The following is a 27,586-nucleotide window of genomic DNA, read 5'->3' on the forward strand; positions in this document are numbered from 1 at the left end:
AGGACCCCTGTGTCCATCACTGTTGTTGATCAAATAAAAACATAACAGAGATGTATTCTGTTGATTTAGTTATATCATAGCTTTCATTCATTTCATATGTATTATTTTCATCACTGGTTTGACTAATTGTTATGCCTTTCTTTTGGTTAACTAATACAAGGTTTTCCCACTCGGCACACACTGGTTGAATCAACGTTGATTCCACGGCATTTCAATGAAATCTGTGTCCAGTGGGTTCTCTCATATGTTGGCTTTGGCAAAATGTTGTCCTACTACACACCAATCATAAAGGATTGGTAGGCATTTCAATGGATAATCTCTTTGGACTGTTCATACACTTCATATCATTCACACTAAAACAAAACTACACACTCCCAGGACATCCACAGCCTAGATTTTTGTAGAGCGGCCACTGCAGTTGGTAGGATTGTATCTATGTGGTGAGATGAGAGCCTGGGATAGTATAGCCTTCCTGCTCAGCCAGCGCCAGCAGCTCCCTGTGCCACTGCTCTGACGAACAATGAGATAAACAGCTGTAAATGTCTGTGCTGAACCTCTCTCTCTCTCCATTGCCAATGCTTTGGAAAACAGAGGAAGAGCTGCCTTCCTGATGTGACTATAGCATATGTGGAATAGTATTCTTCTCTCCAGCCATGTGTATTTATGGTTTATTTATCTAGCTGCTTTCCTTTGTAGGTGAATTTGATCAGCCTGCTTCACTTCGACGTGGCTTTGAGTGGATGGCTCTCCAAGTTTGTGTTTTTATTTTCTCAAGCTAAATGATTCACATAAAGAAAATAGAAGGGAAGGAGAACGGCTTGGAGAGATTAGTTTGTTTTATTGCCTTTCACTCGTCCTTGAGCCACTGTGGTTTGGGTATTCAATGATATGTGAGTGTGTTATTTTCCCTATCTCCGCCTCCACACCCAAATAACATAGAGAAGTTAGGTTATCTGTTTGGTGTGTGTGAAGCAGGCCACTAAAGACAACCACTCAGGCTACACCTTCACATTTTGTAATCATAAATCTTCATAGATCAGTGGTTTTAATGTGCTTGTTTGAGCAGTTATTATTAGCTGTAGACCTTGTCAATAATTCATTGAATACAATTTAGTCTGCAATTTATTTGACTATGGATTACTGAAGTGTGATTTCCTGAAGTAATGACTAGATCATCACTGTATCCAACAAGCCTGACCATGGTGGTAAATCTTGTACTCTTGCATCTTCATTTTGTATCTGTCATATTTTATTCACTGTTTAAAAAATATTGCAATATACAGAGCAATACTGTATGTTTACACATATGCCTTTTGCAGACGACGAAAAGTATGTGTAGGTCAGTGTGTGTGTATGCATGCATGTATGAATGCTGGAGGTCTTCAGCCATATAGCGCAGTGCGTGTGTGCCCCCGGGTGTTTTCTGACTGATTCTCCATGTAGCCAGGCCTATTACTGCAGCGTGTTGTCGCAGAAATCTAATCTTGTCACATCAAACAAGGCCCCTGTCCTCAGCCCCAGCACAATGGAACAGACCAACGGCTCCTGGCCGATGAGCTATCCTTCTGTTCGGACCTGTCATTTGAATGGCAGATGACTCCCCGTGAGACAGTCAGTCAGTGAGTCAGTCAGTCAGTCAGTCAGTCATAGGAGAGACACAGAGAGAACAGGGACAATCATCACACAGATGGCCTCGCCCCACCGCCTCTGGAGAGACACACGCCAGACAGCTTGTATTACAGCTTTTAGTCTGGAGAGAAATGTGGAAGCAAAATGCTTTCTTGATTGAGCATTTTGCATGTTATTTATTTATTTGACTATTTCCGAGATGAAATACACCCACTTAGTTTTTTTGCTCTGTGATTGCATATTCAGCTTGTGTTTGTCTTGTTGTGAAAAGGGAAAAACAAGTGTCAGTGAGCTTGTTATTTTCTGTCAACCCATCCCTAAGTTGTCTGCAGGTTAAGGTGTCAGTACCAATCAAATAGGGGATGGTCATCAGAGGAGCTGAGGGTTAGATCCTGTCATGGTCAGTCAGATGTGGGGTCTGGATGGTTGAGCTCACTGGGACATGGTCCAGATGTACCTTGGTAGCATCTGGCTAACCCTGTTTTTTTTTAATCAGATATGAAGGTAAGACCCAGATGCAGACCACGTTGACTAAACAGTAGTTTAATAATCCCACAGGGGCAGGCAATAGACAGGTCAAAGATGGGCAAAGGTACAGGTCGGCAGGTAGGCTCAAGGTAAGGGGCAGCAGGTGGGCTCGGAGTCAGGACAGGCTAAGGTCAAAACCAGGAGGGCGAGAGAAGAGAGACTGGAAAAAACAGGAGCTGAAAAACAAAACACTGGTTGACTTGACGAAAAAGACAAACTGGCACAGACAGATAGAAAACACAGGTATAAATACACAAGGGATAATGGGGAAGATGGGCGACACCTGGAGGGGGGTGGAGACAATCACAAAGACAGGTGAAACAGATCAGGTTGTGACAGTTTTATAGTCTCTTCCATTAGACTACAGGCCTGCTACAGTAACACTCAGCAGTCAGACTGGCAGAGCACAGAAAAACAGAATTTTGCAATCTACTGGTCCAACCCAACTATTATAACTTTAATGGGTTACAGAGTTAATTCATTGAGATGTATCTAAACATATTATTTACAGTGATTTACATGTACAAGAGTAATTGTATTAGAATTCATGTGATGAAGATTAAGAGTATTATGTACATTTCTGTTGCATTGGTTATAATTGGATTACGATATTGACTGAAAGCCCCAGAATGCTTTGCAACAGGAAGTGGAAAGAGAGAATGAGAATGCTCCAGTTATGAACACGTGTCAAGTGATTAGCCTGGTTTTCGCTAGCAACTTTGTTTATTATTTGTTATTTTTTATTAAGTGATAAAATGGAACGTGAACAAGTATTATTACCAAAAGAAGCTTTCATCTTATAATCGACGTCCCAAGTGATTACTTTTAAGATAGTTATTCTAAACCAACGCTGAAAAGTTTGTTAGTTAGATTCGCGTTCAAATGTAAAGGTAATTTCTGATTGAGCCGACATACGCAGCATTTACCGTGAATGCAGTCTCCGCTGCCTTTAATTGTCTATCGTGCTTTAAAGCGGATCTTCATCGTTACAGGTTGAATAGAGCCCTAAGTCTGTGTTTGGGAGTGGTGATTAGTGAGGAAGAGGATAGAGGCTCACTCTACGAGGAACCACAACAATGGGCACTTCATTAAAATCACTGTCACTTTTTGTGTCAGTTTATTTATCATGATGAAAGGTCTATTATAGTAATGTGAAGGGAGCACAGATTGCAACACTGAGCTGTTCTCTTCTCAAGATGATTTGAAGAGAACATTGTGCTGAGAAAGGAGGATAGTGGGGACTGGGGAGTATTGAGAGTTACAAGGTGAGTGTGTCTAAGGAGTCTATAATAATAATATATGCCATTTAGCAGATGCTTTTATACAAAGCGACTTACAGTCATGAGGTCATACATGAGGTCATACATTTTACGTGTGGGCCCTGGGAATCAAACCCACAATTCTGACATTACAAGCAATGTTCTATCAAAAACAATTTTTGCCATTGAGCAAATTTCAGGTCTGTTGAGCGCAAACTTGAACTTTGTGAAAATTCTGTGTAACTTCCAGCGTGCGTTTACTGTGAACACTGAGGCTGTACCCGCTTTAAGATACAGTTATAACACTGGACAAGTAGGCTACTGTGGCTATTCGATCATAATGTAGGCCTATCAGAGTGGCCTACCATCAAAAACAATGCATTAAATGCATCCCATAACATTTTAACATAGCTGTTGTATCATTCAGCCTACAGTAGCAGCCAATATGTGGTGTTCAATGTAGGCCTACATGCAGGGCTTGACATTAACCTGTTTATTGACTTGTCCTTCAGGCAAGGAGGTGACTGAAAATGTTGTGTTGTTTGATGCAAGAAACCACTTTACAAAATAAAATGCACTATTATTCCCATACCATTATTACAGAGAATCAGACAAATCATGCTACCCTCTTCCTATTGGCTATTTAGCTAATTCAAGCCTGCCTCAAAATACAACACTACCGCTTTTCAAAGATTTCTAGAAATGTACACAAAATGTGTTTTGTGCTCTTGTAGGAAACAATCACTCCCTTATTGCTGACTACAAATTATCTATAATTGGGCTAATAACTCACTAACTAGCACAGGATATGAACAAAATGTGCACACGTGGCTACATGCAGTTCTCGCTTTGATCTCAAAACAAGCGCAGCTATTCACGACCGCTCATGCTGTAAACACAGTCCAGTTAAAAGTAAATGGCACAGATCCATATATGGCAATCGTCTATTTGCATATAGGCCTACTGCCGCACCGGTCTGTGTAGAGTACAGGCTGAGTAGTGTGTGTCAATGCAATAGAATCCTACTCCAATGTGTTCTGCCTACAACAAAATCTCTTGCATAGACTGTTTTGTTTTGGTACATTGCATTGAAAGTGGCCTATATTGCATTGATTCGATCACTATTACCACAGTAAAGGGAAACGTTGATAGTATTAACAGAGGAAACTCTAGAACAGTGGTCACCAACCTTTTCTGAGTCAAGATCACCTTGAGTCAAAATGAATGCCGAGATCTACCACTCATATTTTTATTAACATGACTTAAAAACGTAAGCCTATGCAACATTAACCAATGAAAAACAGTACCGTATCAATGAGGTTTGTGCAGTACGCTATACATTACATTATCACCACATTTAGGCTTTTCTTGAATTGCTCAGGCCACTTAAAAAATATATATATTTCAAAATTTGAGGTAGACCATATGACACCGGTATTAGATCCATTGTTGTATTATTTGTGAAGCACAGCTGAGTGAGATAACATTTAAAGAATTTGCTTTTAATTTTTATTTTACTGGGTCAGCTTCTCCCTTTCCTCCACAGACACTGACCAAAAAGGGACGCTGTCTTCCAGCTGATGACAAAAATCACACTGCATTATTTCTGCCTCATGCACAAATTCATATTGTTACTCCTATGAACAGAGAAAGTAAAATCTTCCTCTCTGTTAAAAAAGACCCAAGCCGCTAATAATAACAACGCAAGCCTATAGATACACTTTCCTACTCATTCATTACTGCTGCACTGCTTGTGGCGCTGAGTGGAAATAGGAAGAACATCCATTTTATGGCTTATAAATGTGTTGAATACAAAGTGTTGACAGTGCTGGGTAAGAACTTAAACATCTGGGCCCAGCAGGAAGGCAGAGTTTGTACCTTCAGACACATGAAATGGTTCAAAATGGCAACATTTTGCCTGACCGGCGCGAGCAGGGCAGCAGAATCGGGTGCACCTACCAAACAGCCCGAGACAAAAAAAAATAGGAACACAAGGCTTTATCATTGGGTTTTTTACAGAAATGTTTGATGATCAACCGGTTGGTGACCACTGCTCTAGAAAGTTGAGTGAAGTTCAATCTCATGCTTCTCTCTGTGGGCTGATATTTCTGTGGGGCGAATATTTCTGTGAGGCAGTCCCGTGAGAGCTGTGCAAGCACACACGTGTGCAGTTTGGAGGGAACATTGGTTACAAGCACCATCCTCTACCAATTGAACCATGCAGAACCACTGCAATTCAGGACAAACTGAGCCATACAGGAGTCTCTGTTCTGCCCATGAGCCTTAGCTGTGTGTACATCTCAGGATTAAATCTGGATTATGGAGGCAAACAGAGAAAGAGGGGATGATCCTAGCCAGTGCTGGTGAGTGGGCAGCCCATGGTTCACACACAACACACTCTGGCTGTATGGGGTAAATAGCATGATGCTTATTTTCTTGTCTGCCTGTTTGAGAAATGAACAAGCTTTATTTCTCTGATTTGCCGTTACAATTGGGAGTCAGGTAAATACTAAAAATTGCCTACCATTGAGACATGTGTCTTGGCTGTCAAAAGGAGCAGACCAAAGTGCAGCGTGGTTGAAGTTCCCCATTTTATTAAATCCGTGAAACTTTGCAATACATAAATAACTGAATTGACAAAACAACAAACCGTGATGCAGAGCGAAACAAACACTACTCAAAATATAATAACCCACCAAACCCAGGAAGAAAAACCCCTACTTAAATATGATCTCCAATTAGAGACAACGAGGACCAGCTGCCTCCAATTGGAGATCAACCCCAAAAAACAACAACATAGAAATAGAAAAACTAGAACTTAAACATAGAAATACAAAACATAGAAAAACACAAAACATCCCCTGTCACGCCCTGACCTACTCTACCATAGAAAATAACCTCTTACTATGGTCAGGACGTGACAACATGTCTCAATTCAAACCGATCATAATGTCACATTGTGAGTCATTTTATGTGAATGGTGGGGAAAGTAGGGATTTTAGACAGCATTTTAACGGACTATTCCGGTGCCCCAAAATGCATATCATGTCAGCTCAAAAACGCAGTATGTACTATAAATGCTCTTGGTTGTTTTAACAAGCACTCAGACAAATAAGATGTATGAAAAAGGTGCTTGTCTAGCAGATGGTACCGTCTTTGCCCTGTTGTGCCTTTCACCACTTACATCAGTAGCATCATAGACACATCTCCTGTGCCTGTTCGCAGACAGTTCTTTGAAACAACTGCTAATATGGGGAGCCCAGATGTTTATCTCAGACTGGCTGACATAGGAACGAATATCGTGCCCAAGATCATCTGAAGGCATCCTTTGAGCAGACGTCCTTGATGTCGCAATCCATTTTTCTCATATGCTTCCTGAATTTGCACAATTTGCTGTATTTCCCTGTAAAACGTCCCTTTCCTCCTCCCTCTCCTTTCATCAGAACAAAGGGCTGCTATCACAGTTGTCTGTCAGTGTGTGGTGTGTGGAGAGGCCAAGAGATAATGGTCCAGGTGCAGAGACTCAAATAAACAAGGCCTGTCTCTTATCATTCCTCCAAAAGACAGAGCCAGCAAAGGGGATTCTGTCTAGTGATATCATATTGTTGTTGTGCTATTTATTTACCATAAAAGCACCGGATTTCTCACAGCACTCCAAACACACACACCAGAGAAGCAGCAGAAACATAGAAACACCAACTGGAGTATAACCTCTGTAATAAGATTACAGTAGTGGAGGCATGCCTTGTATTTTCATGGTAGGAATCACACTTCGGTGTGTCTGAGGTGGCAGTTTCTAAACAATTTGACAGAGAAAGAGAGTGAATGGGAGGAAGAAAGAGAGAGAGGGAAGCAAGAGGGAGAGTGAGAGTGAGTGAGAGAGGAGAAAGGGAGAGAGCGAAAGAGATTGTGTGGTACAGGTCATGCCTTGCGGACTCATTTTCCTTAGGGTGGTGGAGGTTGTGAACATGTTGTCTGAAGTGGATCTCTCCATGGTCACGCCTGTCATCCAGCTTACTGCCCCTGCTCTGGGTCATTTCACGGCTCGTCATGCACAACCGTGTCTACACTCAGCACAGAGCCTGATGCCCCCTTTGACCTCTCCAGCTTGGGGATGACGCGTTTACTTTTTGTTTACTGCTATTGGCCACATACAACTCCTTTATAGTCACCTTCATTTTGAGAGTAAACAACAACCCTCAAGGGTTTTAAGACGCCTGAAGATCTCAACACAAAGTGTTTCTTCCTGCCCGCCACATGGCTCCAGTGCAATTACCTTCTGTTAATGAAGCTCTCCCAGTCCTGTGGCTGGGTCGCCTTCCTTGCCTCCCCCTGGCCCTCCTCAGCCCCCAGACACTCACAGTGTAATCAAACTGACGAAGGCCTCTGTTTGTAAGACGGCAGGCTGTTTACCTTTGTTGCTGTGTGGATTGACGGCTGGGGCGTCTGAACTGGCATGGCTTGATGTGAAAAGCTCCTTGGTTGCTGCGGGAGGGAGGGAGGGAGAGGCAGGCAGAAGCAGCCCTCCTCTGAGGCGGTAGGCTAACTGAGTTTGACAGAGCTGTTTCTGCTGAGGGGCTGCAGGGATGCTGCTTTGTGTCTGGATGTGGAGTTGAGGAAGTGGTGAAAGGTAATGTAGAGAGAGGAGGCTCAGTCACCCCTCTATGGACTGTCAGCATGATGAGGACAGCAGCACACCACTCACTACTCTCTGCCTTTGTGGATCTGCAGGCTATCTGAATCCCCCCCACCATTTTCATAGGATATTACCCTCAAGTGTCCTTGGTTCCCAAGAGCTTCAGTAAAGCTTTTATTTAAAGTTCTCAAAGGCTCTTAAAAGCATTTAGTTTGCTTTCTGTTGGATCAGGTTAAGCTGTAAGAAATAATTGTTTTCATGGCATTTAAAACAGAATTGCCAGTTTTCAGGTAAATGTATCCATCCCATAACAAACAAGTGCATTAAACAGACCGCCAGACAAACAAAGTACCTGTTTTGCTTTCTGTAATGGCCATGACAAAGGTAGGCCTACTGTACAATTCTTTATTTATCACTTATTTTACCAGCTAAGTTGACTGAGAACACATTCTCATTTATAGCAACAAGCTGGGGAAAAGTTACAGGGGAGAGGAATGAGCCAATTGTAAGCTGGGGATGATTAGGTGACCATGATGGTATGAGGGACAGCTTGGGAATTTAGCCAGGACACCAGGGTTACCACCCCTACTCTTACAATAAATGCCACGGGATCTTTAATGACCTCAGAGAGTCAGGAGACCCATTTAACATCCCATCCAAAAGACAGCCCCCTACACAGAGCAGTGTCCCCAATCACTGCCCTGGGAGGGCCTACTGGCCCTCCAACAACACTTCCAGCAGCATCTGGTCTCCATCCAGGGACTGACAAGGACCAACCCACCTTAGCTTCAGAATGCAAACCAGCAGTGGGATGCAGGGTGGTATGCTGCTGGCAATGTTAAGGAAGCTTACTGTATTAGTTGGTAAGAGGCCATCCCTCCTTGACCTAACCATCTGTCCCTGGGTTTGGTCTTTCTTATCATTTCATATACCCCTAGCCATAAGATTAAGGCTACAGTGTAATGCTTTAGCCATCTCCATTTCATTTCCCAATGTCTGGGCTATAAATATCACCATTCAACTGTTCAGTGTTTTGTCCTTTGCGTTTGTCTGTTCCCCGTCACGGAGTTTATGGATAATGCAGCCTGTGTTTTGGGACAGAGGATTGGGCAGGCGATGAGGCACACCAGACTTTTTAGGATCAACCAGCTTGTGACTTTTACAGACTCTCAACTGCCAAGGAGAGCGGATTAGCCACCTACTGAATTTTGGGCTCACTTTATCCCCTTTAGAGAACAGTCAAGTAGTTTTTCTGGCCTCTTGTTCTGGTCAGGAACCCTCTCTCTCTGATCATAATCATTTCTAGCGTCCCTCTGTAATATACTCTGTTGTAAAGTACAACAGAAGCAAGGTAGATTAGAAATACTGTCAAAAATGACTATGTTGCTACTTCCCAAAATGTGGAAGTCATCAGCTACTTAATGTGAAAACAATAGTGGTGTATGGAGATAGTGAGAGTGAATGGTTATGTGAGACCCAGATTAAGTTGAAGAATAGATGAGTAAATGTCACCTCTTCCTGGAACCGCTGCCTGTCTGTCTTTTTGTCTGTCTGTCAAGGCAGGAAAAGGACTTATCCCTCCCAGTGGCGATTTTAGCATGTAGATCTTGTTGGGGCAAACAACAACAAAAAAAGTCTGATGCATGCCAGCAAAGCCACTACACATAAAAACATAGCTGATATGGCAGACTTGCTTAAACAAATGTGGTTTCTACTGACAAATGAGATGTGCAAACTATGGCATAAGGGGACGACAAGCGGATAAGAGGCAATACGTCATTTAGATTAAGACATTAATGAGCAACGACGGACGTAGTCAATATAACTATTTGTTTAGCACTTTTGAAATGTACAGCGACAGAATTCAGAACATGGTCCGTTCTTACAGTGTTCTCCATGTACACGTCAGAACCGTAGGATAAATAAATGGGGCATATAAACAGACAATGAAAGCTCTTACAATATTCAATGATTACATTTCTCTAAAACAGATTATAGGCTATTTGTGCACCACCAAATTAGAACAGTAGGCGAAATTAAGAGGTGAAAATAGATCAAATTATTAGGGTGAGGCACCTTGAACACCGTTTGGGTCTTTGCGTGTCAAAAAAGACACGTCATATAACACTATTTGATGTGTTAAATACATTTCTTACATTTTAGTCAACACTCAGCACTCACAGTAGTGAATGCATACATTTCATAAATGTTTTGTCCGTACTGGTCCCCCGTGGGAATCGAACCCACAACCCTGGCATTGCAAACACTATGCTCTACCAACTGAGCCACACGGGACCTAAATAAGCTTTTAATTTGACACATCTAAAACCAATTATATTATAGAATGTTGTGTGTTCTGAATTTGTACGTGCGAGCAAAGCACCACAACTACTATCAATAGCACTGTCAAAGCTGTACAAAAAAAGTTGCCAAACCAGCACACACCGGGCCACGAACGATGTGTTTACAATACCACGTTGGTGAAAATAGACCAAATTATTAGGGTGAGGCACATGGGATTGTAACAACTTACTACACAACATACACTTAGTATTACTTTCTTGGCTGCAGTATACATTTCTCCCTTGCATACTACATCACTTATGCAGCAGCATACAATACATTTTTGGACTCTCCTTGTGAAGGTGGCGCAGTCGTCCATTACTGGAACATTTTGTCATCAAAGTCTGGCATTCTCTGGATTAAAAAACACAGGCACTCCATCGAAGTCCCATAAAAATAAATAATTCTCTCTACTATTATTCTGACATTACACATTCTTAAAATAAAGTGGTGATCCTAACTGACCTATAACAGGGAATTTTTACTAGGATTAAATGTCAGGAATTGTGAAAAACTGAGTTTAAATATATTTGGCTAAGGTGTATGTAAACTTCCGACTTCAACTGTATGTATGTATATATGTATATATGTATATATATATATATATATATTCAATCCAGCAACCTTTCGGTTATTGGCCCTACGCTCTAACCACTAGGCTACCTGCTACCCCCCTGAATAAGAAATACAGAAGGTCTTGTTCTATAAATATACAGTAGGGCATCCCAGACGGCCAGATTATGTCAATGACGTTCTCTATGTTATTGTCACATATCAATGGCATAGTCATGTTGTAATACGAGGGTGAAAGTACAAGGCCATTTTTCAGGCCATTCAGGTTATTTCTGATGTAGAATAATCAGATGGATTAGAATTCGCCCAATAATGTAGACCACAAATTACATAAGGATGTTTGAGCCATCTTTTGAATCTGTACATTGTTTGTTTACAATGCAATTGTTTACAAACAATGGAGTAAAAAGCATTTCTATTTTGGGTTCTGATGGGGTTAGACAGTTAAAATAAGCTCATGCCGAATTTTAAAGTTACATTATATCTTTCAATAATCAATGGCTATATACAGTTAATTGAAAAGTAGATTGCCCCTTTAATAGTTTGTAAGTCCATTTACAGTGATCCGGTCATGGTCCTCATGTTCAGTTCATTACAGCATTGAGCGCCAAAAACAAATAAAATATAATCCACAATGAGACACTCATCCAGAGGTACGTCTTGCTCAAGGCAATGTGCTTTATGTTTGGCCTCCCTGATCAGCAGTAAATTGACTGTTAATAGTATCATAAGTCCATTTGCTGTAATCTGGTCATGGGCCTTGTTCCAGGGATGCATCTGCCCCACGCCAGTGTCCGCCCTTGGTCAGCCCTGGTTGATTGCATTGGCATACGCATAGGGGAACTGTGGAGAGGAGACAGCCAATGGGCACAACAGATGTGCCAGTTTGGCTGCAGGGACATGCAGGAAATGACTTGTATTACAAATTGCGTTTGCTGGAGGTTTAGCAGCTTTTCGTCAGTGTCCTGCGGGAAGGAAGGAGAAGATAAGAGTATACTGTCTATTTGGACTGGAAGGGAGAGAGCAGCCAAATGAAATTGTATTTAGAGACTATGTGCTGTTTACAATATCCTGAATGAAAGGTTTGGTCTGGAATAAACAGAGAGTGTATTTAGACAGTATCTTTGAATTGAGAGAATTACACAGACAATGCTGAAATTGTAAACCTTTTTTACAGATTTTCCATCAAGGAGTTGTCCTTGAGAAGTTAACAGAGTATCTACAGTGGGGGGAAAAAGTATTTGATCCCCTGCTGATTTTGTACGTTTGCCCACTTACAAAGAAATGATCAGTCTATAATTTTAATAGTAGGTTTATTTGAACAGTGAGAGACAGAATAACAACAACAAAAAATCCAGAAAAACGCATGTCATAAATGTTATAAAATGATTTGCATTTTAATGAGGGAAATAAGTATTTGACCCTTCTGCAAAACATGACTAAGTACTTGGTGGCAAAACCCTTGTTGGCAATCACAGAGGTCAGACGTTTCTTGTTGTTGGCCACCAGGTTTGCACACATCTCAGGAGGGATTTTGTCCCACTCCTCTTTGCAGATCTTCTCCAAGTCATTAAGGTTTCGAGGCTGACGCTTGGCAACTCGAACCTTCAGCTCCCTCCACAGATTTTCTATGGGATTAAGGTCTGGAGACTGGCTAGGCCACTCCAGGTCCTTAATGTGCTTCTTCTTGAGCCACTCCTTTGTTGCCTTGGCCGTGTGTTTTGGGTCATTGTCATGCTGGAATACCCATCCACGACCCATTTTCAATGCCCTGGCTGAGGGAAGGAGGTTTTCACCCAAGATTTGACGGTACATGGCCCCGTCCATCGTCCCTTTGATGCGGTGTCCCCTTAGCAGAAAAACACCCCCAAAGCATAATGTTTCCACCTCCATGTTTGACGGTGGATATGGTGTTCTTGGGGTCATAGGCAGCATTCCTCCTCCTCCAAACACGGCGAGTTGAGTTGATGTCAAAGAGCTCCATTTTGGTCTCATCTGACCACAGCACTTTCACCAGTTGTCCTCTGAGTCATTCAGATGTTCATTGGCAGACATCAGACGGGCCTGTATATGTATTCTTGAGCAGGGGGACCTTGCGGGCGCTGCAGGATTTCAGTCCTTCACGGCGTAGTGTGTTACCAATTGTTTTCTTGGTGACTATGGTCCCAGCTGCCTTGAGATCATTGACAAGATCCTCCCATGTAGTTCTGGGCTGATTGCTCACCGTTCTCATGATCATTGCAACTCCACGAGGTGAGATCTTGCATGGAGCCTCAGGCCGAGGGATATTGACAGTTCTTTTGTGTTTCTTCCATTTACGAATATTCGCACCAAATGTTGTCACCTTCTCACCAAGCTGCTTGGCGATGGTCTTGTAGCCCATTCCAGCCTTGTGTAGGTCTACAATCTTGTCCCTGACATCCTTGGAGAGCTCTTTGGTCTTGGCCATGGTGGAGAGTTTGGAATCTGATTGATTGATTTATTCTGTGGACAGGTGTCTTTTTTACAGGTAAGAAGCTGCGGTTAGGAGCACTCCCTTTAAGAGTGTGCTCCTAATCTCAGCTCGTTACCTGTATAAAAGACACCTGGGATCCAGAAATCTTTCTGATTGAGAGGGTGTCAAATACTTATTTCCCTCATTAAAATGCATTTGACATGCGTTTTTCTGGATATTTTTGTTGTTATTCTGTCTCTCACTGTTCAAATAAACCTACCATTAAAATTATAGACTGATGCTTTCTTTGTCAGTGGGCAAACGTACAAAATCAGCAGGGGATCAAATACTTTCCCCCCCCACTGTATAAAGTAGTCAAAAATGTTTTCCCTCCACAGTGAATCTTTGTTCTCTGTTACCAAGGACAGCATTGAAGGCCAAATATAGTAATAGTTGAATTTCATGGATATTATCTTATTAGGTTAACACATGAGTGTGCTGATGAATCTATTCTCCTCTGTTCTATACCGGAGGACAATAGATAGCTAACTTACTCACTCAACCACATACAGTTAGAACAGCTTTGACTGTGCTCTCAGTTTATGTAGCCACTGTAGTACATCAGCAGACCTTTCTTCCTTGTAGGGATTCCACAGACTCGATAGTCTTTATTTCTCATTTATCAACTTCATTTCTTTCTCTTCGTGTTTCTTTTTTGTCCTGTCTTCTGTATTCCTAATTCAAGACAATTCCAGTTTATCACAATAAGGCCACCTTCACCTTGAAGTTTATTGTTCCTGATTCATTTGTGTCATTTATATTTTCAATGTTTCAATTGTCATGAGAATACACATGCCTCCTTCTGCCTCCCTAGTTGGTATTCATTTGTTTAAACCAAGTTTGTTTCTTCCTTGTTGACCTAGTCAGACCTTCTGCCTCCCTAGTTGGTATTCATTTGTTTAAACCAAGTTTGTTTCTTCCATGTTGACCTAGTCAGACACAGACGGTGACATAGAGACGTCTCAAATCCTCATATTCATTATTCATCGCATAAATTGAATGGATCCACCGGGACGAAACTTAAAATTGTTTCCATGGTAATTCAAGGGAGAATACTCACCAAAGCAGGACCCAGAGGGGAGGTATAAATAAACTGGCAGAGAAACTTTAGAAAGTTAACAAGACACATGGGGAATACAGACAGCACCATTAGCAGCAGAGCAGTCTCAGTCAATTTCATGAGTCTCAAAAATGTCTCATGTTGGATGACAGTACAAATAACTCAACATTTCTAAATTTCCAACATAAACAAAACTCTCTCAGTTCATTGATTAACTGCACAACTATGAACAATTATTTGTCATTGTTTCTGAGCTAATCAGAACACCACAATATCTCCTCTGTTTTGTGTTGTATTTGATTTATTGACAGACCAAGAGAGGTAGAAGAAAGAAGAGTTAATACACACACTATCAGCCTGTTCACCGTCCACGAAAATGGATGTAAAAAGGCACTTCACTATGTTAGCTCTTCCTCTGTGGCCGTCTCTGGGCTTGGCGAGATTCAAGACAAACTGGCCCCTTGATCTCCCAGCTAAGACTCATGGGGCACTGAGATCAAAGCACAGCTCTCTGTCTGAGATGTTCCAGTTGGAGCCCGAGGGATGGAGGTAACCGTAGATAGAGGAAGAGAAAGAAGGGGTGGCGTGTTTTTGGGTGTGCGTGCCTGCGTGCGTGCATGGCGTGTGCATTTATTTCTTGGAGGAGAGCCAGTGAGTGGGGTGGCAGGTGGTCAGGCTAAAGGGGAGCATGGAGAGTGACCTGCATCAGAGGGCCCTCCTTCCTCCTCCTCAGACCCCCCACTGTCAGACGACAGGCTTCTGATATCATACAGTCTCACTGGCTATTGCTGGCCCTAATGGGCACACTAACCACAACGACTAGGAGAGGGCTCTCTGATGTCGGCAATTACTGTTTAGAGTAAGACAGACATTTAGCTTTTCTAGTGCACAGTATCGGAGTCAGCTATCTATGGCAGTCAGAAACATTCCAATAGTAGTGCTTATACTAGGGGTTTGGCCCACTACCCCATTTTGATATCTGAAAATTCTCACGACCCCAACAATGTAATTAACAGCCAATGTTTACTTTTTAAATGTGGGGCTATGACAGTCAATTGCAAATTAGTCTGACTGAATGTATCTTCTCACCACCACTAATGAGATGTGATTGCTTGATGCATGTTGCGTCGGAGCTTCTCAAAATCAGTAAGGACACAAGGCGAGACCCAAATGCAGACACAGGATGCAGATGGTTGAGCTCTGATATTTATTAATCCAAGGGGAAGGCAAAAGGTAGGTTGGGGACAGGTGAGAGTTCATACACCGGTTCAGAGTCCAAAACAGTACCAGATGAAGGGCAGTCTCGAGGTCAGGCTAGGCAGGTGTTCAGTAACCAGATCCGAGTCCAAACAGTACAAGGGGATAGGCAGGCTTGAAGACAGAACAGGTAGAGTTGTCAGGCAGGCAGGTTCAGAGTCAGGACAGGCAAGGGTCAAACCCAGGAGGACTAGAACCAAAAGAGACTGGGAAAAAAAATAGGCGCAAGCGAACCACTGGTTGACTTGGCAAACAAGATGAACTGGCACAGAGAGACAGGAAACACAGGGATATATACACCGGGGATAATAAGCGACACCTGGAGGGGGTGGAGACAATCACAAGGACAGGTGAACCAGATCAGGGTGTGACAAAAATCAGGGAACGTGGTCGACAGTGCACATCTCATCTTTGCTGTCACATCCAACCTGGAGACCATCCACAAGCACTGATGGTGCTTTCAAGACAACTGGGAACTTTGAAAAAAAACAAGGTCAAATCATGACGTCAGTGATCTTCAGGTCGGAAAGTCGGAGCTCTAGAAAGAGGCCAGAGTTCCCGAGTTGGATGACCGTAAAAAAATATTTTGCCCAGTCGGATCTAGTTTTTTTCTCAGTTCCAGTAGTCTTCAATGCACTGAAGATTCCCATTGAGTCAGGAACCAAAACTCCTCTGTAGTGACCCGTGAATGCATTTAGTCACATGACAGCTCAATCAGCTGTTCGATTTCACTTACTGGCATGTCAACTGAGCAAGGATTACAATCAAATGGATTGGGAAGTAGTTCTCAAAGTGATCTTCCAAGTGTTGGAGGTGAGCAGTCATCATTTGTGTAGGACACTTACTGATGCTGTTTTCAGCCTAGGGAAGGGGGCATGGTTCGCTTTTGAAAGACTCTCTCTCCAATAACCATTATTTCCTCTGAATCCACTGATTCAGTCACTCATCTCAAATCAAATCAAATTTTATTCGTCACATGCGCTGAATACATGCGCTGAACAGGTGTAGACCTTACAGTGAAATGCTTACTTACAAGCCCTTAACCAACAATGCATTTCAAGAAAGAGTTAAGAAAATATTTACAAAATAAACAAAAGTTTAAAAAAAAAGAAAAAAAAAAGTAACACAAAATAACAATAACGAGGCTATACATTATATAGGGGGTACCGGTGCCGAGTCAATGTGCGGGGGTACAGGTTAGTCGAGGTAATTTGTACATGTAGGCAGAGATAAAGTGACTATGCATAGATAATAAACAGCGAGTAGGAGCAGTGTAAAAACAAAGGAAGGGGGGGTCAATGTAAATAGTCCGGGTGTCACGGCTGTCTGAAGGATCGGACCAAAATGCAGCGTGTTCGTAGTTCCACATATTTATTTAACGTGAAACTAAATGCAATACATTAAATACTTGAAACACAAAAAAACAACAAACCATGCCGCAGACAGGAAAACACACTACTCAAAAGATAATCACCCACAAACACAGGTGGGACAAACATCAACATAAATATGACCTCCAATTAGAGGTAACGAGGATCAGCTGCCTCCAATTGGAGATCAACCCAAACAACACCAACATAGAAATACAAAACTAGAAACTGAACATAGAAATACAAAAACAGACAGGAAGCTTGGCTCCAGTGATGTACTGGGCTGTACGCACTACCCTCTGTAACACCTTTTGGTCGGATGCCAGGTGGTGATGCAACTGGTCAGGATGGTGCAGCTGAAGAACTTTTTGAGGATCGGGGGATCCATGCCTAATCTTTTCTCCTGAGAGGGAAAAGGCATTGTGCCCTCTTCACAACTTTCTTGGTGTGTTTGGACCATGATAGTTTGTTGGTGATGTGGACACCAAGGAACTTGAAACTCTCGACCCACTCCACTACAGCCCAGTCGATGTGAATGGGGACGTGTTCGGCCCTCCTTTTCTTGTGGTCAACGATCATCACTTTTGTCTTGTTCACGTTGAAGGAGAGGTTGTTGTCTTGGCACCACACTGCAAGGTCTCTGACCTCCTCCCTATAGGCTGTCTCATCGTTGTTGGTGATCAGGCCTACCACCGTTGTGTGGTCAGCAAACTTAATGATGGTGTTGGAGTCGTGCTTGGCCACACAGTCGTGGGTGAACAGGGAGTACAGGAGGGGACTAAGCATGCACCCCTGAGGTGCTCCTGTGTTGAAGATCAGTGTGGCAGATGTGATGTCGCCTACCCTTACCACCTTGGGGAGGCCCGTCAGGAAACGCAGGATCTAGTTGCAGAGGGAGGTGTTTAGTCCCCAGGACCTTAACTTAGTGATGGTTTTGAATGCTGAGGTGTAGTCAATGAACAGCATTCTCACATAGGTGTTCCTTTTGTCCAGGTAGAATGTTTTTGTATTTCCCCTGCATGCTTGCGTCCAGTTCTTTCAGTTTCCCAAATATGTCTGTTACATAGGCAAGGAGACACATTTTCCTTTCATTACACAGAAATGTAACCAAGTCTGTTTTTTTACATCCACTGTGAATGACAACAGTTCCTCTCTTAATGCAAAACAATAATACTCTCCCTCGATAGCCACCAAGCCTCTGTGTGAAATAGAACATTGTCGTGCTCTGATCCCATATCGCAACATAGTTTTTCTGACAGGCGTGCTCACAGTTACCTGCTGCAGTAAATCTCTCAGGTCTGTGCTCAGCTCTTTTGCCGCCAGTTGCTCTAGGTGTATCGTACAATGTGTCCATATGGCAGAGGGAGACACAGTCATAACTAGAGTGCAGAAGTCTGCCCACCGTCCCGCCATAGATGGAGCCCCATCTGTGCAAAAGCCCACCATTCAATCTGTTTTTCGTCAATATAGCCACGCAGCACACTGAACATCCCCTTTGCCGTGGCATGCTCGGGAATCGTGACACAGAACAACATGTCTTTGTGAATAGCATCCCCTGACATGTATAGCGAACAAAAGTCAATGCATGGGCATCTTGGCCCTCACAGCTAACGTCCATTTGGTGAGCATAAGCTGTGGCATTTTGAGTTTACTCTTGATTGCTAGCAATTGCATCATTTATTTGTTTAATAACAGTGTTATCTGACAAAGGTATTAATGTGAGATTCTGCGCCTCTGCCACCCCATACATTGTTTCACCATATCAATTGCAGCCGGTAATATCAAAGACTCTGCAATAGTGTGTGGTTTCACTGGACCCATATGTTCACTTGGCTACGCATGCCTCTCTCTAATATCAATATGCCTCGTCCATTACTGTCCTGGTTAGTGTTTACTGTCTTATTTCCTCTAGCCCTGCTCAATATGCCTTAACCAACCATGTTGTTTCACCTCCAACATATGCGATGACATCACCTGGTTTAAAACGTCTCTAGAGACTATATCTCTCATCATTACTCAATGCCTAGGTTTACCTCCAATGTACTCACATCCTACCTTACCTTTGTCTGTACACTATGCCTTGAATCTTTGCTATCGTGCCCAGAAACCGGCTCCTTTTACTCTCTGTTCCAAACGTGCTAGACGGCCAGTTCATATAGCCTTTAGCCGTACCCTTATCCTACTTCTCCTCTGTTCCTCTGATGATGTGGAGGTTAATCCAGGTCCTGCAGTGCCTAGCTCCACTCCCACTCCCTAGGTGCTCTCATTTGTTGACTTCTGTAACCGTAAAAGCCTTGGTTTCATGCATGTTAACATTAGAAGCCTACTCCCTAAGTTTGTTTTACTCACTGCTTTAGCACACTCTGCCAACCCGTATGTCTTAGCCGTGTCTGAATCCTGGCTTAGGAAAACCACCAAAAACCCTGATCGCTAACTATAACATTTTCCGCCAAGATAGAACTGCCAAAGGGGGCGGTGTTGCAATCTACTGCAAAGATAGCCTGCAGAGTTCTGTATTACTATCCAAGTCTGTACCCAAACAATTCGAGCTTCTACTTCTAAAAATGCACCTTTCCAGAAACAAGTCTCTCACTGTTGCCGCTTGCTATAGACCTCCCTCTGCCCCCAGCTGTTCCCTCGATATCATATGTGAATTGATTGCCCCCCATCTATCTTCTGAGCTTGTGCTACTAGGTGACCTAAACTGGGACATGCTTAACACCCAGGCCATCCTACAATCTAAGCTTGATGCACTCAATCTCACACAAATTATCAATGAACCTACCAGGTACAACCCCAAATCCGTAAACACAGGCACCCTCATAGATGTCATCCTAACTAACTCACCCTCCAAATACACCTCTGCTGTTTTCAACCAAGATCTCAGCGATCACTGCCTCATTGCCTGCATCCATAATGGGTCTGCGACCAAACGACCACCCCTCATCACTGTCAAACGCTCCCTAAAACACTTCTGCGAGCAGGCCTTTCTAATCGACCTGGCTGGTGTCCTGGAATGACATTGACCTCATCCCATCAGTAGATGATGCCTGGCTATTCTTTAAAAGTGCCTTCCTCACCAACTTAAATAAGCATGCCCCACTCAAAAAATGTAGAACTAGGAATAGATATAGTCCTTGGTTCACTCCAGACCTGTCTGCCATTGATCAGCACAAAAACATCCTGTGACGTTCTGCATTAGCATGTGATATGCAACTGTGATATGCAACTTTTCAGGGAAGTTAGGAACAAATATACACAGGCAGTTAGAAAAGCTAAGGCTAGCTTTTTCAAACAGAAATTTGCATCCTGTAGTACTAACTCAAAAAAGTTCTGGGACACTGTAAAGTCCATGGAGAATAAGAGCACCTCCTCCCAGCTGCCCACTGCTCTGAGGCTAGGAAACACTGTTACCACCTATAAATCCACTATAATTGAGAATTTCAATAAGCAATTCTCTACGGCTGGCCATGCTTTCCACCTGGCTACCCCTACCCCGGTCAACTGCCCAGCACCCTCCACAGCAACCCGCCAAAGCCCCCACCATTTCTCCTTCATCCAAATCCAGATAGCTGATCTTCTGAAAGAGCTGCAAAATCTGGACCCATACAAATCAGCCGGGCTAGGCAATCTGGACCCTCTCTTTCTAAAATTATCTGCTGAAATTGTTGCAACCCCTATTACTAGCCTGTTCAACCTCTCTTTCGTATCGTCTGAGATTCCCAAAGATTGGAAAGCTGCCGCGGTCATCCCCCTCTTCAAAGGGGGTGACACTCTAGACCCAAACTGCTACAGACCTATATCTATCCTACCCTGTCTTTCTAAGGTCTTCGAAAGCCAAGTTAACAAACAGATTACCGAGGATTTCGAATCCCACCGTACCTTCTACGTTATGCAATCTGGTTTCAGAGCTGGGCATGGGTGCACCTCAGCCACGCTCAAGGTCCTAAACGACATCATAACCGCCATCGATAAGAGACATTACTGTGCAGCCGTATTCATCGACCTGGCCAAGGCTTTCGACTCTGTCAATCACCACATTCTTATTGGCAGACTCGACAGCCTTGGTTTCTCAAATGATTGCCTCGCCTGGTTTACCAACTACTTCTCTGATAGAGTTCAGTGTGTCAAATCGGAGGGCCTGTTGTCCGGACCTCTGGCAGTCTCTATGGATGTGCCACAAGGCTCAATTCTCGGGCCGACTCTCTTCTCTGTATACATCAATGATGTCGCTCTTGCTGCTGGTGATTCTCTGATCCACCTCTACGCAGACGACACCATTCTGTATACTTCTGGCCCCTATTTGGACACTGTGCTAACTAACCTCCAGACGAGCTTCAATGCCATACAACTCTCCTTCTGTGGCCTCCAACTGCTCTTAAACGCAGGTAAAACTAAATGCATGCTATTCAATCGATCACTGCCCGCACCTGCTCGCCCGTCCAGCATCACTACTCTGGACGGCTCTGACTTAGAATACGTGGACAACTACAAATATCTGGGTGTCTGGTTAGACTGTAAACTCTCCTTCCAGACTCACACTAAGCATCTCCAATCCAAAATTAAATCTAGAATCGGCTTCCTATATCGCAACAAAGCATCTTTCACTCATGCTGCCAAACACACCCTCGTAAAACTGACCATCCTACCGATCCTCGACTTCGGTGATGTCATCTATAAAATGGCCTTCAACACTCTACTCAACAAACTGGATGCAGTCTATCACAGTGCCATCTGTTTTGTCACCAAAGCCCCATACACTACCCACTATGCGACCTGTACGCTCTCGTTGGTTAGCCCTCGCTTCATTCACATCGCCAAACCCACTGGCTACAGGTTATCTACAAGTCTCTGCTAGGTAAAGCCCTGCCTTATCTCAGCTCACTGGTCACCATAGCAGCACCCACTCGTAGCACGCTAGCTGGTCACCCCCAAAGCCAATTCCTCCTTTGGTCGTCTTTCCTTCCAGTTCTCTGCTGCCAATGACTGGAACGAACTGCAAAAATCTCTGAAGCTGGAGACTCATATCTCGCTCACTAGCTTTAAGCACCAGCTGTAAGAGCAGCTCACAGATCACTGCACCTGTACATAGCCCATCTGTAAACAGCCCATCTATCTACCTACCTCATCCCCTGTATTTATTTATTTATTTATTTATCTTGCTCCTTTCCACCTCAGTATCTCTACTTGCACATTAATTTTCTGCACATCTACCATTCCAGTGTTTTAATTGCTATATTGTAATTACTTCACCACCATGGCCTATTTATTGCCTTAACTCCCTTAACTTACCTCATTTGCACTCACTGTATATAGACTTTTTTTGTTTTCTTTTGTTTTACTGTATTATTGACTATGTTTTGTTTATTCCATGTGTAACTCTGTTGTTGTATGTGTCAAATTGCTAAGCTTTATCTTGGCCAGGTCGCAGTTGCAAATGAGAACTTGTTCTCAACTAGCCTACCTGGTTAAATAAAGGTGAAATAAAAAAATAAAAAATAGTATAGTGGGCCTAGCCATTCACCGTGGGTCAAGTGCGGCCTTTTTCCATGATCTAAGGGCACTCTCTGGTTGAATTTTATCTTTTAGATTTGAATCATTTAATATGAAGGTTAACCACATTACAATGATTTTGAGATACAACGATAATATTATAATATAAAAAAAAATCTTCAGGAATTTGGAAATTCCCCTGCGACCCCATTTTCATGTCAGGCGATCCCTAGTTATATTGTATACTTGTCATTATAGCAAAATTGTCATTCCGAGTTATATTATGTATACCTTTCAGTCATACAGTATGTTGCTGGTCTTTGCAGGTGCTCATCCTTGTGTGTAATATTTATGAGAGATTAATAATTATTTCGGGGCTCACTTCAGTGCTTTATTCCAAACATGTCAGATGATAAAGGATATCTAAATTAATTGTGTTTTGCAGTGTCTGAGTCAGGCCATTGTGGGTGTTTAAAGCGGTGTGCTATGCTGCTTGTCTGGCTGATTCCACATTAAGAGTGTGACATGAGCATTAGCAGACAAACGTGCCCCCTGTTCCACTCCTCCCCATGACTAAAATATTACCACTGATTATCTCCTGACATGTGTATAACAAGTCCATGTTATTCCTGTAACAGACCCACATTTTTTATCATGCTTAATTCTTTTGGGTTTCAGTTGCAACATACTAGCCAACGTCTGAGTATGGAAAAATAATTACTTAAATGTTCTAATTGTTAAAGTGGAACTAACAGCATTTGAACTACTTTGCAGATATGAAACAAACAGACCATCATAATATCAGTCAAAAATATCAAATTCCCAGTTTATGCTCCATGACGAAGAGTAAGGCATTGTTGTCAGAATAGATGGATGCAGTTCAATGCATGAATAATAGCTAATTCACCAATATATTTCTTGGTAGTCCAACAAATAGTGTTATCAGGTTGTACATCACAGCTTTCCTGAGACATTGTTTGCTGCCTCCAGCCCTTCAGGATGCACTGTTTAAGTTTCAATGACTCAATATTTTGGACAAAAACGGACGAATGTTATTAAAAATGGGATTGTCTTTACAATCAAACAAGCAAGGGAAAGTCAGTAATAATGTAGCTAATAGACTAGCTTTGAGAAAGTATTCAGACCCCTTGACTTTTTCCAAATGTTGTTAGCGTATAGTCTTATTCTAAAATTGATTTTTTTAAAAATTCAATCTACACACAATACCCCATAATGACAAAGCAAAAACAGGTTTTAAGAAATTGTAGCAAATTTATAAAAAAAAAGAAAACTGAAATATAACATTTACATAAGTATTCAGACCCTTTACTCGGTACTTTGTTGAAGCACCTTTGGCAGCGATTACAGCCTCGAGTATTCTTGGGTATGACGCTACAAGCTTTGCACACCTGTCTTTGGGGTGTTTCTCCCATTCTTCTCTGCAGAGCTTCTCAAGCTTTGTCAGGTTGGATGGGGAGCGTTACTACACAGCTATTTTTATTTTTTATTATTATATATTTTATTATATATTTTACCCCTTTTTCTCCCCAATTTCGTGGTATCCAATTGGTAGTTACAGTCTTGTTTCATCGCTGCAAGAAAATAAAACCTTGCTGATTCTTACATTTGGACGGATAGACAGAAACAGTCCAGAAAGGCAATTTTGGCGCAAAGGAAAGCTCATTGTCAGATAAGGTCTCATGCTGTGTTTCACAAAAAGGTCGAGAGCCCTGCGTCCTCCAAAACATGACCCAACCAAGCCGCACTGCTTCTTGACACAATGCCCACTTAACATGGGAAGCCAGCCACACCAATGTGTCGGAGGAAACACCGTACACCTGGCAACCGTGTCAGCATGCATGCGCCCGGCCCGCCACAGGAGTCACTAGTGCGCGATGGGACAAGGACATCCCTGTCAGCCAAACTCTCACCTAACCTGGATGACGCTGGGCCAATTGTAGGCTGCCCCATGGGTCTCCCGGTCGCGGCCGGCTGCAACAGAGCCTGGACTCGAACCAGGATCTCTAGTGGCACAGCTAGCATGGCAATGCAGTGCCTTAGACCACTGCCCAACTCGTGAGGCCCGCATAGCTATTTTCAGGTCTCTCCAGAGATGTTCCATCGGGTTTAAGCCACCACCATGCTTCACCGTAGGGATGGTGCCAGGTTTCCTCCAGACGTGACGCTTGGCATTCAAGCCAAATAGTTCAATCTTAGTTTCATTAGACCAGAGAATCTTGTTTCTCATGGTCTGAGAGTCTTTAGGTGCTTTTTGGCAAACTCCAAGCGGCCTGTCATGTGCCTTTTCCTGAGGAGTGGCTTCCGTCTGGCCACTCTACCATAAAGGCCTAATTGATGGAGTGCTACACAGATGGTTGTCCTTCTGGAAGGTTCTCCCATCTCCACAGAGGAACTCTAGAGCTCTATCAGAGTAACCATTGGGTTCTTGGTCACCTCCCTGACCAAGGTCCTTCTCCCCAATTTGCTCAGTTTGGCTGGGCGGCCAGCTTAAGGAAGAGTCTTGGTGTTTTCAAACTTCTTCCATTTAAGAATGATGGAGGCCACTGTGTTCTTGGGGACCTTCAATATTGCAGACATTTTTTGGTATCCTTCCACACAATGCTGTCTCGGAGCTCTATGGACAATTCCTTCGACCCCGTGGCTTAATTTTTGCTCCGACATGCACTGTCAATTGTTGGACCTTATAAAGAGAGGTGTGTGCCTTTCCAAATCATGTCTAATCAATTGAATTTACCACAGGGGGACTCAAATCAAATTGTAGAAACATCAAGGATGATCAATGGAAACAGGATGCACCTGACCTAAATTTTGTGTGTCATAGCAAAGGGTTTGAATACTTATGTAAATAAGGTATTTCTGTTTTTAAATTTGAATACCTTTACAAAAACTTCTGAAATCTGTTTTCCCTTTGTCATTGTAGTGTATTGTGTGTAGATTGCTGACCAGTTTATTTTATTTAATACATTTTAGAATAAGGTTCTAACGTTACAAAGTGTGGAAAAAGACAAGGGTGTGAGTACATTTCTAAAGCACTGTATTTATGTAGATATTTATTTAGCAAGCCAAAAAAAATCTGAGCCTAATGTTTGCTAGCTAGCTAGCTGCTGCGAGGATCTCATGTCATTGGACGTGTGGGTGATTGTGTAACCTATACGCCGGGAGTCAGAAAGCAGGTGCAGAAGGTGAATTTAATATGGAACAGATACAAAAGAACAAACATGGGACGTGTACTGAACGTGAGAGAAAACCAATAACACCTAAGGACTGATGATAACTGAGTGCTAAATAAAGGGGGAGTAATCATGGTCGTGATGAAGTCCAGGTGTGTCTAATAATGGGGCGCAGGTGTGCATAATGATGGGTTGCCAGGAGCGGTAGTTAGTTGACCGGTGATGTTGAGTGCCAGAGCGGGTGAGTGGGAGTAGAGTGGCCAACCCATATAACGTTTCAGTGGCTACAGCTAAAGATGCAGGTGTCTTTTGGTTAGCTAGCAAGAAATGTGAATCACTTTGCTTGCTAGCTGTGCTGAGCTGTGCTCAACAGTTAGCATATCTATTACTTGTCAATCAAATGTACACTGAACACAAATATAAACGCAACATGTTGGTCCCGTGTTTCATGAGCTGAAATAAAAGATCCCAGAAATGTTCCATACGCACAAAAAGCTTATTCCTCTCAAATTATGTGCACAAATTAGTTTACATCCCCCTGTTAGTGAGCATTTCTCCTTTGCCAAGATAATTAATCCACCTGACAGGTGTGGCATTTGCAGAAGCAGATTAAACAGCATGATCATTACACAGGTGCACCTTCTGCTGGGGAAAATAAAAGGCCACTCTAAAATATGCAGTTTTGTCACACAACACAATGCGTGCAATTGGCATTCATACGGCTGGAATGTCCACCAGAGCTGTTGCCAGATAATTTCATGTTAATTTCTCTTTAGAGAATTTGTCAGTACATCCAACGGGCTTCACAACCGCAGACTACGTGTATGGCATTGTTTGGGCGAGCGGTTTGCTGATGTCAACATTGTGAACAGAGTGCCCCATGGTGGCGGTGGGGTTATGGTATGGACAGGCATAAGCTATGGACAACAAACACAATTGCATTTTATTGATGGCAATTTTAATGCACAGAGATACCGTTGCAAGATCCATTGTCGTGCCATTCATCCACTGCCACCACCTCATGTTTCAGCATGATAATGCACACACCCCATGTCTCAAGGATCTGTACACAATTCCTGGAAGCTGAAAATATCCCTGCTCTTCCATGGCCTGCATACTCACCAGACATGTCACCCATTGAGCATGTTTAGGATGCTCTAGATTGACGTGTACGACAGTGTGTTTCAGTTCCCGCCAATATCCAGCAACTTCGCACAGCTATTGAATAGGAGTGGGACAACATTCCACAGGCCACAATCAACAGCCTGATCAACTCTATGTGAAGGAGACATGTCACACTGCATGAGGCAAATGTTTGGTCACACCAGATACTGACTGTTTTTTTATGGTATCTGTATTCCCAATCATGTAAAATCCATAGATTAGGGCCTAATTTATTTATTTCAATTGACTGATTTCCTTATATGAACTGTAACTCAGTAAAATCTTTGAAATTGTTGCATGTTGCGTTTATATTTTTGTTCAGTATATTTGACGTTGATCAAATAGGAGGGCAGGCAGGCAAGTTCCCATTCAGTTGTCAAAATGTGGGTTGGGACAAGCATGCATTGGCAGGCAAGTTGCAGAAGGGTGAGCAGGCTACTATTCCCCATCGTTAGTTCTTGATCATGTTCATAGGCAACTGAGGGATAGAGCAGCTACCTGCTCATGGTTGTTTGATCAATAGGACTGTAAAGTTCCCAAATGTAAGAGGACTCCTGTGGTTTTTAAATGTTTGCAGAAATCCATTTAG

The 27,586-nt window shown here is 42.8% G+C and overlaps 1 protein-coding gene across 3 annotated transcripts in view; it reads left to right on the forward strand.

Annotated features, from left to right (window-relative positions):
* Window positions 1–27,586, forward strand: part of LOC106568079 (seizure protein 6) — a 265,552-nt gene that overhangs the window by 5,855 nt on the left and 232,111 nt on the right. The gene's annotated exons all lie outside the window — the stretch shown is intronic.

This window comes from Salmo salar, chromosome ssa13 (assembly GCF_905237065.1).
Source record: "Salmo salar chromosome ssa13, Ssal_v3.1, whole genome shotgun sequence".
Classification (NCBI taxonomy): domain Eukaryota; kingdom Metazoa; phylum Chordata; class Actinopteri; order Salmoniformes; family Salmonidae; genus Salmo; species Salmo salar.